We start from the raw sequence: 21,005 nt of genomic DNA, 5'->3' as shown, positions 1-21,005 counted from the left end.
ATTGATGAGTAGGGTAGTCAGATAATGGTCAAGGTAAACAATGCAGTGACCTGTAAAAGGGAGGTCATGTGTCATTTCCCAAAGCCAATAGCTTATGTTTTATTTCTTATGAAACAGGAGAATGGGCCCAAGGGCCAATTGTATTAATCCATACCAAGTGGTTCTAATGTTTAGTTTTAGCTTTTATAGTCTTCTTTCTTATATGCTTGAAAGAACCTTAAAAATTCTAAAGTATAACTTTTTGGGAGGTAAATCATGGGATATATCTATTTAAAGAATTTGAGGGCTGGAGAGATGGCTTAGCGGTTAAACGCTTACCTGTGAAGCCTAGGGACCCTGGTTCGAGGTTCCATTCCCCAGAACCCACGTTAGCCAGATGCACAAGGGGGCACACGCGTCTGGAGTTCGTTTGCAGTGGCTGGAAGCCCTGGCGTGCCCATTCCCTCCCTCTCTCTCTCTCTTCTCCTCCTCCTCCTCTCTGTCTGTCAGTATCAAATCAGTAAATAAATATTTAAATAAAAAAAAGAATTTGAAATCTATTATATAATTATATTATATAAAACAAAGAACAGGCTTTCAAAATTAGAAATTTTGTTTCAGTTGACAAATTACCAAATAGATGTTGATTACAATCTTATATTAAAACTAACTTATCTTTCTGGTGTTTAAAATTTTCTGCTTTTAGGTGGGTATTGTGGTATACACCTGTAATCGTAGTAGTCAGGAGGTGGAGATAGGAGGATTTGGAATATAAAGACAACCTTGCTTCACAGTGAAACTAAATTTCAAAGAAACAAGGGCTGAGGGTGTAGCTCATGGAAACAATACTTGCTTGACACAGACTTGTTCAGGAAACAACTGTACTCATCATGGTTATGCCTAGTATATTGTACGCCACCTTTGAAAATTAACCAAGATCAGGTTCTTCAATCATGTTCAGTTTCCCACTTCAAAACATAGCCATTCAAACTGCTTATCGTACATGTTTCTTCTTATTCTTACTTCCCTTGATGTTACCCCATACAACTCCATTTTTATTGTAGTATATATTCTTATGTCTGAAATCTTTCACTATCACGATATACCTATAAAAAGAAAGGAAAATAAACTGAAACTTATTTTTCCACCAGTATGCATGTCTTTAGCAGTTAAAACTGAGAATGATTCATTACAACAATTTTTACTCAGCAACTGGTCAAAGAAAAAAAATCTGTTACATATTACAAAAATAATGGTAAGCCTAAAAGTTAAATAAATATATGATCTATAAAATGAAAAACAGCCTGATATAATTTTTCAGTTAAGATGTTTTTCCCAATGAAACTTTTTAGTTTTAAAATACAATATACTTCAGTATAAATTGATTCCATTTCCTTACATGTTACCTAGGTGAAATTTTAACTCCTTTTCTTATAAGAACAAAGGTTAATGTACTTTTCTGTTAAAGACCCTGTTACAGTGGAGTACACTGGCAAGAAAAGCCATGTTAATATGATGGAGAACAAAGAATAAATTCAAGTTTTACAAAGAACTTTACCTTAGCAGTATCAGACAAGTCTAGATGTCTGAATTATGGAGTAGGCTGCATTATATAGACTGACATGCCCAGTATTAAATATCTCAAGGTGACTATAGATACTTTTGAAGAGACAAAAGGTTCAAAACAGATCAGCTTAATATAAATTGCAATTTATGAAGAAAAAAATAGTAGGAATTCAGACTGTATAGAGTATGAAGGAAAATGAAGAGATGATATAATTACTATGAGGCAATCCCAATCATAAGTCCTTAGTCAATATTTACTGTGTTAACACGTATTACACAGAAGCTGTGGTTAAGTTTGTCAGTTTATCACAAACTTCTGAAATTGAAAAAGCACAGAAAAACAAGAAAGACACAAAAGATATAAACTGTCAAAAATAATGTATTTGAAGAATTTTGCAAACATAAAATTAAAGAATGAAAAATTAAGTGTATGAAAAAACTTAGGGGGCTGGAGAGATGGCTTAGCAGTTAAGCGCTTGCCTGTGAAGCCTAAAGACCCCGGTTCGAGGCTCAGTTCCCCAGGTCCCACGTTAGCCAGATGCACAAGGGGGCGCACGTGTCTGGAGTTCGTTTGCAGAGGCTGGAAGCCCTGGCGCGCCCATTCTCTCTCTCCCCCTTTATCTGTCTTTCTCTCTGTGTCTGTCACTCTCAAATAAATAAAACAAAAAAAAAAAAACAAAAAAAAACAAAAAAAAAAAACCTTAGGATTATATTTTTAATCCCAGGGAGTTTAAGGTATTTTCTGCATGAGTTTGATAGTTTTAATTGGACATAAGGATTCCATGGTCAAATGATTTCAGGAAATACTGAGTTAAAGATAAAACTAAGTTCTTTATTGCAAGATTCTCAGACAATTTTTAATAAGTTAATGTGCTTGAGAAAGTACTTTTATATTCTGAAGTATACATGGGAAGAACTGGTCAATCAGACTAGGTAAATGTTTCTGATCTACTAAATGTTAGTTGCTCTTCAACTATTAGGCAAGATAAAGGCATATTTCTGGTCAAAAGCCTTAACACTGATGACACATTGATAAGGGGCTTATTTATTATACACTGGGTCCATTGAATAATATAGAACAATTGTAAAACATACAATCATTAAGTAGATACAAATAAGATATATTAATGTCAAGTAATTATGCAGAACACTTACTGTGCCATTATAGAGTACAATAGACTTGTTTAGTTTAACATTTCAGGTCTTAAAATTTTAGGTAGGAAAAAATATATTGGTACTTAGTAAATTAAGTGGACACCTGGAACATTAATACATTTGTGACACCTTAAGAGGCCAAGTGACAAAAAGCTCACAGCTATAAATTTAAAACACATGTGCTGAATTAAACAGGCCAAGTATATGCTAATGATTGTGTCTGTTTATTTTTAAAGAGTTGTGACCAGCTGCAGCAATGTAATGTCGACCTGTAAAGTACCTATATAATATCCATTTTTCCTCATGTACCAGGACATTTTCCTTCAAAATTAGTTAATGCAAAACTTTTGTGTTCTTTCTTAAAACACTGTTTGTAGGCTCTTTATGTGCTACATGGTATGGTACCAAGAATATTCATATGAAGGTTCCCTGTGTTGCAGCTGTAAAGATGCTACTGATGGTTGCTTATTGCATTAAAAGGTAAACTGAGGCATAATCAAAATTTAAATAGTTCATCACAGTTCTAAAAAGTTCACAAATTGGGCAGCTCCCAGTGAGTAGTTTGGGAGTCCTGTTGAGGATATGTAAAGGGAAACTGTTCTTCCAGTTACTCCCTTTAAAAGGGAGGTTTCTGAAAGAAAGAACATAGAGGTAAAGCACAGAAAATACTTCATTGGCCACAGTCAGATAGCTGCTGTAAACTGGCTGTTTCAAAGTAGTTGAGTTCAAGTTCTGATTTTCTTTTTTATTTCTTTTTCCTTTTTGCATGTGTGTGTGGTATGCAGGCATATACACATGCATGTTCATATTTCTGTGTGTTCACATGCAAATGTGTTCACCACCATGTGGAAGTGTTGCAGTCAGGTTCACATTGCTGTTAGAAATCACCCAACCAAGAGCGGCTTGTGGAAAAAAGAGGTTTATTATGGCTCAAAGGGGAAGCTCCATAATGGCAGGGAAATTGATGGCATGAGAAGAGGGTGGAAATCACCTCTTGGTCAACATCAGATGGACAATAGCAACCGGAGAGTGTGCCCAAAACTGGCAAGGGGAATCTGGCTATAACACCCATAGGCCTGCCCCCAACAATACACTGCCTCCAGGAGGCATTAGTTCCAGTTTATGGGGGACACCTGAATCAAACCAGCACAGGAAGATAAAGGAAAATCTCAGGTGTCATCATCAGGAACACTGTCCATCTTTTTGTGTGTGTGTCAGGATCTCTGTGCTCACCAATTAGTGTAGAATGGCTGGCCAGTGTGCTCCAGAAACCCTCCTGTATGTGACTCCTCAGCGCTGAGGTTGCAGGAGCACATCACTACACCTGGCATTTTCCGTGGTTACTGGGACTTACACTCAGGTTCTCATGCTTGTGAGGCAGGCACTTTACATACTAAGCTATTTCCTCAGCCCCTGAAGTTCTGCTTTTCCCCAATATGAGCATTTACAGAAAAAAAAAAAAAAAACCCAAGTTAAACCATGTTTTTCATAATTTAAGCAAGGTTAAGGTTATCTTCCATGCTAATATGCTTTAATTTGTTTAGAGTTTTCTGAGGCTTGGTATCCATTTTAATTTACTTAAACAATTAAATTGTCTCAAAAATTATATTGTCAGGAAATTTCATTTCTATCAATATGAATTTCTAATTGCAGTATATGTATTAAACTCCTAAAGTTCTAGTACTGGGCTTGTTCTTACCATGTACAACTCAGCTTAGGTCTGCAAGAAGTGTTTTCAATAAAAATACATTATTTTATTTTAAAATAAAATAAAATTGAATTGCACCAAAATAATCATATTGTATAAAAGTATTCATTATGAGTTTAAGTCATGATCATTTCAACATGCAAGTGGAAAAATAACAGAGAGACAAACAAATGTATTTTTAGACCATTTGTTTCTTTAGATCATATAAACAGTTAATATGCTTCAAGATGGGAACACCACATAACAGCTGGGAAGGCTCAGTGCTAGCACTGCTTAGAAAAGCTCACACCTTTGAACTAGCTTACTAATGCAGAGGCAGCCAGTCCTGTGAGTTCCAGGTTTCACCTGAAAAGGCAGTCAGACAATGATGCTTCATTAAAAATGGACAGATCTAGCCCTGGAGAGATGGATTAGTGGTTAATGAGCTTGCCTGGGAAGCCTGTGGACACACCTTTGACTCTCCAGGTCCCACGTAAGCCAGACTCACAAAGTGACACAAGTGTGCAAGGTTGCACATGCACACAAGGTGGCACATGTCTAGAGTTCAATTGTAGTGGCTGGAGGCCCTGATGTGCCAATTCTCTCTCTTTCTCTCTCTAACATAAAAAGGCCAGTCTGTTGGACTGGCGTGAAAAACAATGGACAGATCTGGAGACTGGTGAAATGGCTCAGCAATTAAGGTGCTTGCCTGAAAAGCCTAACGAACTTAATATGATTCCCCAGTACCCACATAAAGCCAAATCCACAAGTCGGGCATGTACCTGGAGTTTGCTTGAAGTAGCTGAAGTGCCCACCCATATCTTCCTTCCTCTCTCCTTCCATCCCCACCTCTCTTTTTTCCCCCTTGCAAATAAATAAATAAAAAATATTCTTAAAATGAGCTGATCTGGAAAGAATCATATTTAGTGATGTGAGTTAATCTCAGAGACAAAAACTATATGTTCCCTCTGAAAATGAGTGGAGGTAAAAGGAGGGATGAGAACCAGCAATAGAAATGTATTTGAAAATTCCATAAATATGGGGGAAAAAAGAATGACCTTGCCATATGTAGCCTCTTGAGATTTCCTGCTGCTAAAACTGTACAAATTTATTTTATTTGTAAATTATCCAGCTGCAAGTATTCTATTAAAGCAATAAAAAAGACTAACAAAGGAGAAAAATGGTAGACATCACTTTCAAATGGTCACCCCAGCAAAATAACTTGCCATTTTGCCAAAGAAATATTAATGAATTTATTCTTTAATTCTTTTTTAAAAATAAGGATGCTGTTGTGAAGTCCATAGCTGGAATATTTGTGTGTGCCCAAAGCCAAAATCACGTGGTGAAATGATTGCCATGACAAGTACTCCCATTTAAGTGCATAGAAAATAATGGACCATTTCTCAGATATAGGTACATTAGTGAAACACTGATTTTTATATTTAACAGACTTGAAAGCCACTGCCAGGCATTATACTCAACCAGTGTTATATTTTTGAACTCTGTGGACAGTGTAAAGTTATCTCTTTTACGGCTTTATTTCAGTGCACATATGAAGTAATTTTATTCATGTGAAATTTTTTTCTTGAGAGAATGTGAATATATGGACTATAGCCATTTAGTGCTGATAAAATGTGGAAACTGGAAAGGAACTCAAAAACATTGTCTTTATTTCCTTAATTTACAGATGAAGAAATCTTGCGAGACTCTGAGGTCTTAAGAGTGACTTGTTTAAACTTACATGTTAATTAGTGGGAGAGCTATGACTCAGATTTAGATGTCTCTATTTATAAATTCAAGAAACAAAAATATGTGGTACCATGCATCCCTTTCCATTTATTTTATCCATCTAAAATGTTCACTAGTTATCTGACTTATATTAAATATTAAAGACTTGATATAAACTAATGTTCAATATTAAAGATGTACTTTACAGAGCCCATCCTAAGAAGTGAAGAGAGAGAATATTCTTGGTTCTTGTGTAGTGGGAATTTGAAAACACAGTCATACACATTTTCCATGATTCCATGAGAAAGGGCTACTATCGAATAGCCAGAGTAATAAAAGAAGGAAAGAAGTTGGAAAATGTTATAAAGTGGCTACACTGCTTCACAGGTGGCAACTCTAGAATTTAAGGAAAGATTTTATACTTCAAATTCTTTTACCAGAAGTGTGTACAAAATCAATAAGGAATGCATACTATACTCTTTGCGGACATGTCAGTACTGGCTCTATCTGTCTTATCTCCTCTTTTTAACATCAAAAAGGTATTAGAGGTTGACAGAAAATTAAGAATAAAATACGAGGAATGGTCACTTGTGATATTTCCTGTCATTTCTTTAATAATATCACTCATAAATAGAGGCTCTTAAAATTATTAAAATATTGGGCAGGAGAGATGGCTTAGTGGTTAAGTGCTTTCCTGTGAAGCCTAAGGACCCCGGTTTGAGGCTTGGTTCCCCAGGACCCACGTTAGCCAGATGCACAAGGGGGCGCACGCGTCTGGAGTTCGTTTGCAGAGGCTGGAAGCCCTGGCACGCCCATTCTCTCTCTCTCCCTCTATCTGTCTTTCTCTCTGTGTCTGTCGCTCTCAAGTAAATAAATAAAAAAAATTAAAAAAAATTATTAAAATATCATTCAATGTTATAATTCTCTTAAGAAATCTTTTACAGCATCCAAAAATGAGAAAGTTTTATCAGATACACTTAATAAAACATCCAGAGAGCTGATGGTTTACAGATAGTTTTGGAAGGCTGAAGAAGTTAGGTTCAATGTTCCAGAAGGATGCAACAGGGTAGATATGTATTTATCACCAAGGACAGCCAGGCCAAAGGGCCACATTTTACTAGTAGTTCTTTATATATAAGCACCCACCAGAAGGGCTGCCCACTCCAGAGAGGTCTTCCCTCTTCCGTTAGTCGTTCCTGAAAATGCCTTCACAGACCTGCCAAAGAGGCAAGTCTCTTACTTGATTCTTGATCCAATCCAGTTACACAATAACTCAGTAAATCGTTTCTGGAGAGGAGTTATTACCCTTTCAGAGACATCATTTCACCTGTAAGTTTGTACCACATGAATTTTATTATTCTTCTTAAGAAGATATTTTCTTGGTTTATCTCTCTTGTTTACATCTCCATATAGAAAAGTCAATTTATTAATTTTAATAGTGCGGTGAAACTTGGCAATCTCCTAGAAAAAAGTTTGATTTAGGAAAATGTGTAATTTATAATGCATACTATGAGTGAAAGTATTCTGACACACAAAGCTTTATATAACATGTTTAATTTTATCAGCTATTAGTCAAAATTAACTTCAAAAAATTGCAATGCACTTTAAAAGAAAGGTCATTTGCTTTGTATCATAATTTTTTAATGCATAAAATAGGTTTTTAATTCTAAAGATAATTTCATGTGTCTTCCTCTTAATTTCTTGTCAGTTATACTGAGTAACTTCAGTTTTAAATGAAGTGACAATTTATAATTTCTTCTTTAGTTATATATATATTTTTATTATCTTTCCCTCAATTGGAATAAAGTCTGAAGGATAGTATCTGAGATCTCTCTCTCTCTCTCTTATAATTCTACCCTTATGTTTTAGTGATTAGAACATAAGAAACCCAAATGTTTGTGGAATTAATGAGTAGATTCTAGATTAATGTATATGTGTGGTAAAGATTCAGAACCATTCATAATTATCTGTGGCAGTGAAGAGCCTGGATTCCAATATAACTGACTCCAAATGTAGCACTTTTCCATTATAAAGAGAAAAATACTTTTTCCATTTTGCATGTTGTAAAACAAAAAAAAAATCCATTTTATAGGCTATTTTTACATTTTGTTAAGCAGTATTCAGATATAGCATTTATAAATTTAGTGTTTTTCTATAATAACAGAACTGAATATTGTTTTATAATGAAGGTAACTTGAGGAAGGAGAAGCAAAAACCTACTTTGGCTGAAATTTTCATTTCCTTATTAAAATACATACTTACATGTTTTACATTCTTAGCAGAAAGAATCTATAGTTGAGGTGGGGCACCCCTAGGCACTTACTTCCTTTTGTAGCTGAAAATCCTACATAGAAATTGATCTTCTGACTGTTCATTGAGTCTCGTGTGGTGGGATTCTGGTGTACACATAACTAGGATTTTTTTATGTCAATTAAAAAAACACAGAAAGTAGAAATTTTGTCTGTGTACTTAAAATAAGATTTTATGAACTAATAGCATTACAGACAGATTTAATAGCCAATTCTTGGTTGCTATGAAAATTTTCATATAAGTTTAAAGTGAATTATAGTTACCTATTTTTCTTTGTATAGAGACAAAGTCTTTATTTTCTACTGAGTGATTTTACAGTTCATATTAGAACTTCTTAGCATAATTAGGCATTTTTTAGTTAGTTAACAAGTGGCTTTGTAATTTTTCTTTAGATATAGACATTCTTATTTGACTTTGATATATGACACAAAAGAGATTCACAGTAATTTTGAAGTTAAAGAATAGGTTATTCAGTGTGATAAAATCAAAAGTATTCTAAATGCAACTTTATATAAGACATATGTTTATTATAGTATATAAAATATAAGCAAACAATAAAACTACTTATAATATTCTCAGTGCTTTCAGTATTTTGATGTTTCTTACACATTCATTTTTTTCTCCATTTTTCTTAGTTTATATTTTCTATAACATTTAAAGTTTGTATGATACAATATAATTTGCAACTTGTTCTTTAATCTTATATATTATGGACAATGTTTAATTAACTATTGAAATATTTTCTATAATTTTATTCCCTTTTTAAAATTTTTTCACAAATGCCAAAGAACACAAAAATTATACATGCTAGAGAGGTTCCATGTGATGCTATAATACATTTTGTAATGTTTGAAGAAGGATAGATGGAACTATCTCCTTAAATGTTCATGGTCTCTTTACAGTGAAACTTTCAAAATCATTCCCTCTGGCTCCCTGAGAAGTACACTCAGTACAGTATTGCTGTCTTCAATCAACCTCTGTGGACAAATGCACTAGAAATTCTTACTCCAATCTAACTGTAACTTTATACCTGTTCATTTGACTCAATTCCTCCTTAAGATCACTGTGTTAGATTCCACATATGAGAGCACATGGTACTTATCTTTCTGTAACTGGTGGATTTTACTTGTCTTAATGACCTCAACTTACATGTTGTACAAATGATAGGATTTCATGTATTTCTATGGTAGAATAATATTCCAAATTGGCATATGTTTCATTTTCTTTTTTTCATCCATAAGTTTATGGACAGATTGTTTCCATTTTTGGCAATCATGATTAATTCTGCAATGAATATGTAATTTTACTGACATAATTATATGGATGAATTTTGTTTAATTTGAGATTTTTATTGCACCTTATATTTTGCTAGGCACATTATTTTCTTGCAGTATATTGTAATGATGACAATGTGCTTTAAATTGAATTTTCTTTCCATAACACCGATGATTATTATTTTTAATATGCAGTGGTTTAACCTGAGATCTTATGTGTCTGACAAACATTTCTATATAACTGCATGTACGACTAGCATTGGCTTCACAAATACCTTTATCTCTCATTTATGTTTTATTTTTAATTTGGGTGGTCCTCTAGTAACAGTAGGTATTTGGATTTTTTTCAAATTCATCTCAGTTGAAACTTTTTTAGTAGTGAAGGGGAGAGTTTATCTCTTATTAAGCATGTTTTGTTTGTTATTAACTTCATTTTGGCAGTTCGCATTGGAATTTATGTACATGAGCTACTTCTGCTATTTTAGTTCTCACTTCTCTTGTGCTTTTCTGATTTTCCTTTCAACATGACATCCAATATTTCTCTGTTGAAAACACACCTATTATGTAGTATACTGGTAAGAAATATTTTATCCCTTCTTGCAACATTTTGACTATTTGTACCTCTTATTTATCTAAAATAAACAATAATTATCCTACCCCTAAGGAATTCAGAGCTTTACTTATATGCCCTCTATGTTTTTGATGTAATTGACACTACTTGTTTTGAGATACTGTTTTTCTTCTTCTTCTTATAGAAAACTCTCAGATATATATCCATTTAGGTCATGGAACACTGTGGTTTGGATTCAACTCCCATTTTAAGTAAAGTTGTCATGGTCAGTATCACTAGTGACCTCTAGTTAGTCAGTCCTTTGGTCATTTAATTTTGCTATTGTAACTAGATTCTATGGGGCATGTGATATTGTTAAAGGGATTCTCAGAAGATGGTGGCTACCATGAGCAAACTGTGTTTTAGGGGAAGTCTCTTACTGGTCTCTCTGATTGCATGGGAAGTAGCTTTACTCTATTCCCTTTTTAGTTATTAATTTCAACTTGGGAGAGTTCATTTAATAGCTTTGCTTAATTTTTCTCCTATAAAAGCCTGATGTCTTTCATTAAAATATAATCCATAAATTTTCAATCCATGCAAATTGTACTGTATTAATAAAACAAACTGCACCAAACTATCATATTTTAAATGGCAGTAATTCTACTAGTTCAATATATTCAGTCTTCTCGTTTGTTGGAAAAACTTGTTATTTTGTTTAAACGGCTGTCAAAGCAATAGTAAATTTATTCTAAAATGGTTTAATATTTGTGGTATTTGGCAGTATATTCAATAAGTCTTTAATCACATCTGATAGAAATACAAGTTCCATCTGCTTCACACGTGCCTCCTACTCAAAGCATGGCACTAATTCAAGTCTGTTTCCGATGCTCATAAATAAGACACCAAGAAACCCACAATATTGGTACAGACTGTTCTGGGCTAGGTTCTAAAATGTTAACCACAGGAAGTGATTTTCTTTCTTTTTTTAAAGCCTTTCCCCCTCCATCAGCCTCCTGCGTGTTCAATGTGGCACTTTGGATTTCCTGGATTCTTAAAGAACTCAAGTTACTGGAATAATCAAATGGAAGGTGATCTTATTTACTTAAAATACACAGAGAAACATGCTAAAATGACTGCTATCTAAGCCCGAGATTAACCTTATCATTATATTAAAACTAGAGGTTTTATTCAAGTCCACTGAAGCTTGTAACATGTGCTGCCATAGCACATGTAGCTCAGTAATTAGTTATTAGCTTTTCTGATCATTTGTAGGAAAGCTTGAATCTTGAGTTTACTTTTGCTTGTCTTTACTGAGAAGTATCCTACTACAATCACAAAACCTCTCAACCAGTTCTTGGTCTTCCATGTGACATAGTTTTCTTGATCTATCTCATTTGTTCCTATGAGGGCTTTCACTTTTATGTGCACCCCAGTGTTTTTGTTTTGGCTTATGACTTTGGATTACCCAGGAAACATGATCACAAGCTATAGTAGTTATTGGAATAAAATTCTGGAGGACCTATGATAATTATAGGTAATTTTTGAAAAATGAAGGAGAATATAACCATCCTACAAAAAGGTAGCTAGGGAAGGTTTCCTAGAGGAACTGATAGCTGAGGTGGAATTTGAAGTCAACATAGGTTCTTCAAGCAAAATTGAACTTGCCAATCAAGTTCTAACTGCTACCAATACATGGTCAAAGTCCTTTTGTATCACTTTATAAATCATCTGAGAAATAAAGGTAAATCCTTTAGCCTAGGTCTTGGGGTCTGCCATATCTGACCTCAGACTGTTTTCATCTGCTTCCACACTCCTTTGGCAGTCAGTCCTTAAATATAAATGCACACTTGAGAGTATGATTTGTTTTGCTCTTTGTCTGGACTGACTGCCTTCCACATTTTTTCCTGATGAGTATTCTTACTTATTATTCAAAGCCCAATAAAATCTTATTGTGCCTTTGCAAGTTTCCTACCAATCGGCCTGCCTAGATTGTTTTTATAGTGCTTTAATTTGCCCTGTCTTTCTTATGAAAGGCAGTGTCATATTGATGAAAAGAGAAAAGGCTGTGGATACACAGCCCTTGGACCAGCATCCTGGGTGTTCCTATTATTACCTGTGTGATGTTTTGTTAAGTTTATGATGGTATCTGACTCATAGGGTTGTGGTAAGATGTCAAATATATATACCTCTTGGAATAGGGGATGACATACATTCAACAGGCAGTTTCTTAGTTACTGGTGCCACTTACAAAACACATAAAACATATACATACCACTTGCAGTCTATAAGCTTCTTAGAGCAGAAGCTATCTTATTTACCTTTATGCTTTCCACTAAGACTAAAAACAAATTCTTATAAACAGAGTTGAAAAAGATCACAGAAAAATAAAGTTCAAGATTTAGTTAGTTGATGGGTGTCTTTTCTTTTATGCACTAGGACCATACATTCACCCAATAGATAATTTATCATGTACTTTCTCTGTGTTGCATACAGTGTTAGGAACTATAGGTAATTTGTTGAGCAAGGAAGCAGAGTTCATACCTTTATGAATTTTACATATATATATATATGACAGGATTAATTTAATTATGCAAATAGATGCATAATTCCAAATATGAAGGATGGAATGTGGTATTTTATGCATATTATAGGGGGAAGATTGAGGTATATTGGGAGATTTTGAATGATTTCCATATGGAGGAGACTAATCTGTGGTAAGACAGAAGAGGAAACATTAAATGTGGTTTAGGAAATCTGACAAGCATGGGAAGAAAATGACAGAGTTTTTGGGTCAAAATGGTAAGGGAGATTTAGCAGGAAGTGGGCCATACAGGTACATCTTTGTAGAATACATCATGTCTTATGCTATGAGAATAACTGGAAATAAATTACTGATATTTATTCCTATCAGTCTGGTATTTAGAAAACTCTTATTTTCAAGGTGTAGATCAGATGGTTAGATAATCCTGGAAAAGGGTATAAGTCTATACCTTAGGTAGGTTTCAGAATGTTTATAGTATGGTGGTGATGATTATGGTAGGTTAGGAGGATAACAATACTTGGATAAAGTTGGACAATAGATTTTGCATACTATACATTCTGGTTCATAAAAACCTAATAGTTACTTCTTGGAGCTCACATACTGGGAACATCAGGGTGTACCAATCAGCCCCTGACTATGTGGTGAAGACACCTACCTCACTTTCTAACATTTTTAATGTAATTTTTTTCTTTTTTTATTTAATCACCTTTAGTTTTTACTTACATTTAAAAAATCTCAGCATACTACAAGTTTTTCCTTAGAAAAGATGAAACAAATGAGTTTAAAAATTTTATATTCTCTTGGGAGACACAAAGCAAGGCTTCATTTGTAAAATCGCAAATCCCCCACATTAAAGTATTTTGGTTTTAGTTTATTAATACCTCAGTTTCTAAGACAGGGGACATTAGTGGAAAACAGAAGATAATGTGATATTGTAGCAGTGATTATGTGACACTTTTTGTACAGTCAAGTGTGCCAATGCCAAGAAGAGGGTGATTTGATGTTACCTAACATTCATAGTACTGAAGGGAAAATGAAGGTTTGCATGTGTGCGTGTGTACATGTGTATATATGTGTCTGTACGTGTTGAACTCAGGTTCTCATTGCTGGCAGCAGTCATCCAACCAAGAGGAGCTTGTGGGAAGAAAAGATTCATTTTGGCTTACAGACTTGAGGAGAAGCTCCAAGATGGAAAAGGAAAACGATAGGATGAGCAGACAGAGGGAGGACATCACCCCCTGACAAACATAAGGTAAACAACAGGAACAAGAGTGTGTGCCAAACACTGGCAAGGGAATAATGGCTATAATACCCATAACCCCACCCCCAACAAGACACCGCCTCCCAGATGCATTAGTTCCCAAATCTCCATCATTTGTGAACCTAGCATTCAGAACACCTAAGTTTATAGGGAACACCTGAATCAAACCGCCCAGGTAGGGAATAAAAAGTGGTCTTCTATTACTAAATACTTCCTGAGATAAGACTAGATGAGTCAGTATGATGTGAAGCCTTGCTCTTTTTTATACTTCCTGAAGAAAATCAAACTCTGCTGCTAAATTATGTGTGTAGTAACCAGAATTCAATACAGTTATTTGCTGAGTAGAGGATCTAACTTGGTATGTTTTAAAGTGTTGTTCTTTTGTCCATATTTCTTCTGCCAGTGCTAATTGCTGTATGAAATGGTGTTCTATTACAAGGCAGTGACATACAATTTCATCACCTTCTCTCATATGAAATTGTATTTGCTTCCACAGAGACTAGGAATAATACAGCAAAACTCTTCAAAGCAACATTTTACAAAAATGACTATTACTGTAAACCTTTTGAACAGAGAACTCATTTTATAAATTGGGAATAAAATTATGAAGAGTGAGCAATGTTTGTTCAACCACCCCCCTCTTCCTGACCCAGACATTCAGATTCAAAATAATGCAAGAAGGGTGCCTATTGTGGAATAAGCATGTTCAGTTATGTGTGTGTATGTATGTAAATATATACTGAACATAGTCTCCTTTTCACATGAATTCTTGGATGATACTCTACCCAAAGAGTTAACATGCATATTTTATTTTATTACCTCGAAAGGACTTTTTTAATGCTATCTCTGTATACTTAGTAAAACATCTCTGCTTAGTAATTTCTGCTTATAGATGAATTTGAATGTCTTATTTTATGAAGTTTTTCTTAAATCTGTGTGGGAGATGACATTTAGATATGCAATAAAAACGAAATTTTAATCTCTTCCAGCTTTAAATGTAAAACCCTGGCATTCATAAATTTTTAAACTGAGCTATGGTAAATAGGTCTATTTTAACAGCAGTTTTTATTTTAAGAAGTCTTGGTTATAGTAAATCCAGATGAGACTATTTGAAGCAGATATCTATATGAGCAAATTCCTGTATAGGGAAATATTTTTATGTTCATATGGTTATTATTTAAATCAGTGGGAGTTGTGTACATGCAGAGATAATAACCCTGCAGTTTTCAGAGAAATCTCACTGAGGTTAGTCTAGATAAATATATGTGGCTTACTCATTTTAAGAACTACTATGAATGAAATTTGTACCATTATCCTTGTTTTGTTAATTTCTATTAATAACTTTGAAGGAACAGAAAAACTAAAGAGTGAACTTTAATATATCTGTGCTTTGAATTGATTATCAATGTTAACTAATATGTTTATATAAAGAAGCAGGACCTTTTATTAAATTCTGAAGTAGACAAATTTTTAGTCTTGCTCCTGGTTTTGCTTTTAATAATTCTGCAGCAAAATCTCTCTCTCTCTCTTTAACTACTCCTCTCAAGAAACTATTCTTTACCCTTACATCATAAATTTTAACTTACAATTTTCTGAGAACACCATTTAAAATTATGGGAGTGGTAGTTTGAATGGATGTCTCCCAATAGATTTTAGATGTTTATTAAAGTTTCTTGAATTTCCAGCTACCTGGCTAGAGGAGGTTTCACTGGATGAATCCTGGGGTCCAGCCATAAGATGTTTGTTACTTGGTATATGAATTACATGTCTATGTATATATTACAGTCTATAGATATGCAGAGTGTCTTAGTTCTGCTGAGTTCCTGGAGTGTGTTTGTTTATGGTGCTGGTGGTGGTTGCTTTTTTCTCTACATGGACCTGTGAATAGGGGCCAGCTTCTTCCATCATTATGGAACTTCCTTGGATCTGCAAACTTCAATAAATCCATTCCTCTCATAACTTGTGCCTGGTTTGAAAGTTCATTGTAGCAATGTGGAGCTGAATTTGACAAAATTGGTACTAGACAGTGGAATGTTATTGAGTGACAAATATGACCATGTGGATTTTGGTCTTTTGGAATTTTTGTTTTGGATGAATGGTCATGGACTTGCACCTGAAGACATCTTCCAGAGTGGTAAGCCAATTTTTATGGACTGTTCTGGTGAGAGTTTGAAAATGCTAAGTACACAGAGAATTATATTTGGAAGCTTTGTTTATGAATTTTCTGAGGGGAAGGAAAGACTGCAGAACACTATGTATGTTGAAATTGTTTAAATTCCACTGCCCATGCCCAGAGAGTTTGATCAAGGTTAAATTTGTAATGGACTGATGTGCTTGGCTAAAGATATGGAACTGAGCCAGGGGTGGTGGCACATGCCTTTAATCCTAGCACTTGGGAGGCAGAGGTAGGAGGATCACCAAGAATTCAAGGCCATGCTAAGACTACATAGTGAATTCCAGGTCAGCCTGAGCTAGAGTGAGATCCTACCTCAAAAAAAAAAAAAAAAAAAAAAAGAAACAAAAAGAAAAAAAAAGATATGGAACTGAGAAATTTAAGATTTAAAGTTGGAAAAACTCAAGCAAGTTTAAAATTAATGGCACTGAGACTGGTTGCTGAAGCTGCTATTTTCAATATATTAGCACTTTGAAGAAAGAAGTTTATTAACCAGGGTTGTCAGTGTGAAGCACCTCACTCAGACTGCTTCCACCCACATATGTGACAGCTGTCTGCTGATGCCATGCTTTCCCTGCCGATGAAACATTCCCTGGAAACTGTAAGCCTGAAATAAAATTTCTCTCACATAAGCTGCTTCTGGTCATGTGTTTTGTCCCCAAAAGAAGAAGATCACTGTAAAATTTTGGTTGATTCTACTTCAGAAGATGTAAAATTCAATAACATCTCTCTGTCTTTACTGCTTCTGACCCAGTCTAATCGTTTTCCACTTTGACCAGTTGTCCTCAGTTCTTGTTTCTGTAGTGCTTCTTCTGTTCCTCTCCATAAGCTTTCAGTGGTGCTTTTATGATTCTAACACATTATAGTTTCAAAAGCTGGGTTTGTGGACTTAGTGATGGCCTGTTGGGCTGTACAAGCTCTAATCACTGGGGATTTATATTGGGCTTTCTTCACAAAAATCAAATTATGACTGATTTTCATATACTTAAAATAAGTTGTATCCTTCTATTATATACTATAATTATTCAATCTCAAAATAACTTTAATTATACTCACTAGATACATTTTTAAAGTTTGTCTGAGCTGGTATGCAATAATAATCTATAATTGAAACCTTACAAGTTATGTCCTGCCTACTGTACCCAAGAGCAAAAAAATGGAAAAAGTCCTATATTTAGTTTATACAGTAAGAAGTTAGTGAGAATTTGATCCCTTCCTCCTGGCTTGTTTATCTCTGACATTTTTACAGTTCTTTTTATTGTTGTTTTTTCTATTTTTTTTTTTGTGATGATAAGGATCAAACCCAGGGCCTTTTGCATATTAAGCAAGCACTCTACCATCAAGTTACACTCTATTTCTGCTTTTCAAAGTTTAATTTCTGAGTAGACTGAGCAGTTGCAGTCACTGGCTTCACTAAAAACTGAAATGATATTGGTTTCATATAATGCAATTACTTTTCTGGAATATGACAGAAAGACAAGCTTTATTTTTCTGACTACAACCAGTTTATGGAATTAATGGTCCAATATAAATGATTTTGTATTTCATCTTTTTCTCTCCAACATAATAAGCAAAATATGAAAAGTACTTACAATAAGGAGCACATTTACATAAACTTTGCAATGCTTCTGTGAGCAGGTGCTTTGTATCTTCAGACTCTTCTTATATTTTCAAGTGTTGTCAATCCATTTGACCACCTAAAGGAAATTTAGTGGAAACCAACACAGACTCATGTACACACACACACACCCCACATATATACAGGAAGAGAGGAAGGAAGAAAGAAAACAGAAATTAAGGAAATTCAACTAACATAGATGTGGACAAAATGTCTCCCCCCTTCTTTCATTACATTTCAAACTTTGTTCAATCAAAAATTTCATATACTTGTTCACTCATCAGACCACAGCTGGATATCATCTATACTTAATTAGGTAGACCTTATTCCATGAATGTAGTTTATAGCAATTCATAGGAAATTTTAGTAGCTTTCACCACCACACTCTGTCAGTTCCTTGGCTTCTTCTCTTCTCATTATGTTATCTCTCCCTTTACCTCTCAGTTCCTTACCCTCAATATCACAATCCCAACTTTTGTAATTACCTTTCTGTTGCTGGAGCAGAATGCCTGGACAAAAGCACCTGCTGGGAGGGAAGGTTTTATTTTGGTTTACAGTCTCAAAGGTAAGCTCTATAATGGCAGGATCAAGCCTGGCATGAGTAGAGACTGGGTAATACCTCTGCCACAGTTGGTGGAAAAGAGCAGCAAGAGAGTGAGTAGAGTTCTGGAAAGTGGGAGCTGATAATGATACCCCAAAGCCTGCCACCGGCAACACACCTCCTCCACCAAGGCTACTGGCACCAGCTGTTGAGCAAGATTTCAGAACATGAGTTTATGGAGGACATCTGTTCACATCACTACACAAACCTTGTCTTTACTTATAAATTAACCCCTTTCATAATCTCACTTTCAAGGGACTTGTCTCTAAGTACTGCTTCTCTCCTCATCTTATTTCCTTCACTGTATCAATTACCAACCCACTTCAAAATCAGTAGGACCCATGATCTCATTATTTCATGGTTTTTCTCTTTCTTTTAATCAATTTTTATTATGAATATACTTTGTGTAGACACATCATGTGTTTTGCCTACTATTTTCCTCCTCCCTTCTCCTATTCCATTGAGATCCCTCCTTAATAGGGTTGCTGATATTCCCCATGGAGTTGTGGGTTATAAATTGTGAAAGCAGCAGTTAGTCGCTGGGGAGGAGACAATGACTCTGGGTATACCATCCCAACCTGTGACTCTTACAACTTTTCCACCTCCACTTCCATATAATTCCCTGAGCCGTGGTGGGTGTGTTTTAAGACTACTTCAGTGACAAGCTCTCAGTAGCTTCTGGATTTCTGCTTTGGTATGTGTTGACTATGAATGGCAACTATCTCCTTCACCCTGGCACTGACTGTCTGGCTCAACATAGTTGCAGCACTCTTGCACTTCACACCAATTCCTCTGTGGCTTCACCTTAGCCTTGGCTAAAATGCAAAGGGTAATTTCACTCCTTATGTCTTGCTACCTTCTGAAAAAGAAAAATAGATCTTCTATGGAGAATAAAGTCGAGCAGCCCCTCTTTTAGTCAAAGACTAGTGGGAGCTTTTCACCGGAGACCATAATCTTTTTCTCCATGGGCTTCTCTTCTGGTTCCCAGTTCCAGATATGGGTTCCTTTCTAGTAAGTGGATCTCTTAGCCAATCAGTAAGCCATTTGTTGCCCACCAAGGCTATCTGCCAACCATTGCACTGGTCTTGTCAGGCTGATTGCTTGTGAGTATCATTGACCCTTGCTTGCTCACACCATTGTTGGATACTTTCCCCTGGTAGCCCATGTAACATTCTCCATCAATAAATGGGCTAGCAATTTGCTAACTGGCTCCTTTCTGCATTCCAGCCAGGTCTCTTTGTGTTCTATGTCAACAGCATATGGTGTCTTCAGCAACAGGGTCTTACCTTTTACCTCAGGTGGGTAATCAAGTGCTTTGATAGAAGCCTGTCTATTTTATGGGACCTCATAGGTCACTAATCAACAGCTCATTGTGGGTAGCAACTGATTTCTGGCAGTGGGAGTTACAGGCCAGAGCCAAATGTTCTCAGATTATTTCTTTCCATCTGAAGTTCTTAAAGTTGGATTGTTCTTGTTTTTTCAACAACTTTAGGTGGATGGTTAGGTTCTTAATTTGAGCTCTTTGTCTTTGTTATGAAGGCATTCACTACCATGAGTTTTCCTCTTAGGATCAACTTCATTGGCTCCCATAAGTGTTGGTACATTGCATTTCATTCATCATTCAGTACTAGAAATTTTGCAATTTTATTTCTTATTTCTTTCACAATCCATTCACTATTTAAACATATCTTGTTTAGTCTCCAAGAGCTGATGAAATTTCTGTTGGGTCTCTTGTTTAATTTCTAACTTTAAAGCATTATGTTCATAAATGATGCAGGAAGTTATGTCAATTTTGAATACTCCTGAATTTATGGAGGCATGCTTTATGGCCTAATATATGAACTATTTTGAAGAAGTTTCCATGGGCTGCTGAGAAGAAAGTATATCCTGTAGAATTGGAGTGCAATGTTCTGTAGATATCCATTAGGTCTAGTCGATCTATGATGTTGTTATGCTCTGTCATTTCTCTGCTGATTTTATATTTGTATGATCTGTCAGTTGATAACAGTAGAGTATTGATGTCCCAACTAGGATGGTGTTGATGTTTGCTTCTTTTTTGTTGTCTTATATACTATGATGTACCTGATTTTGTTCCCTTCATGAGTATGCCATGGTCTTTGTCCTTTTTGATTATTTTTTTTATTTGAAGCCCATTTTGTCAGATATTAATATAAATATACCAGCTTGTTTTTTATTTCCAAGGGTAAATGCTTAGAATATATTTTTCCATCCTTTCACACTGAGCAGGTGTCTATCTTTAGTAATGAGGTGGGTTTCTTGAAGACAGCAAATAGAAGTGTTCATTTTAATAATCTACCCTGTTAACTTGTGTCTTTTAATGGGTTTTTCCATAAAGTTATCATTGCTGGCAGAAAACACCTGACCAAAAGCATCTGGAGAAAAATGGCTTACAACCTTGAGAAGAAGCTCCATGATACTGGGGGAAAAAATAGCATGATCAGAGAGTGGACATAACTTCCTGGCCAATATCAGATGGACAATAGCAACAGGAGAGTGTGCCAAACACTGGCAAGAGGAACCTTTCTATAATACCCATAAGC

At 35.2% G+C, this 21,005-nt stretch overlaps 1 protein-coding gene across 2 annotated transcripts in view; it reads left to right on the top strand.

The window, feature by feature from the left end:
- Cfap299 (cilia and flagella associated protein 299) overlaps window positions 1–21,005 on the top strand; it is a 550,827-nt gene that overhangs the window by 118,821 nt on the left and 411,001 nt on the right. The window lies entirely within an intron of this gene.

Source organism: Jaculus jaculus, chromosome 2, assembly GCF_020740685.1.
Source record: "Jaculus jaculus isolate mJacJac1 chromosome 2, mJacJac1.mat.Y.cur, whole genome shotgun sequence".
In the NCBI taxonomy this organism is placed as follows: domain Eukaryota; kingdom Metazoa; phylum Chordata; class Mammalia; order Rodentia; family Dipodidae; genus Jaculus; species Jaculus jaculus.
The sequence above is the reverse complement of the archived record's forward strand: the minus strand, read 5'-3'. Positions and strand labels throughout refer to the sequence as shown.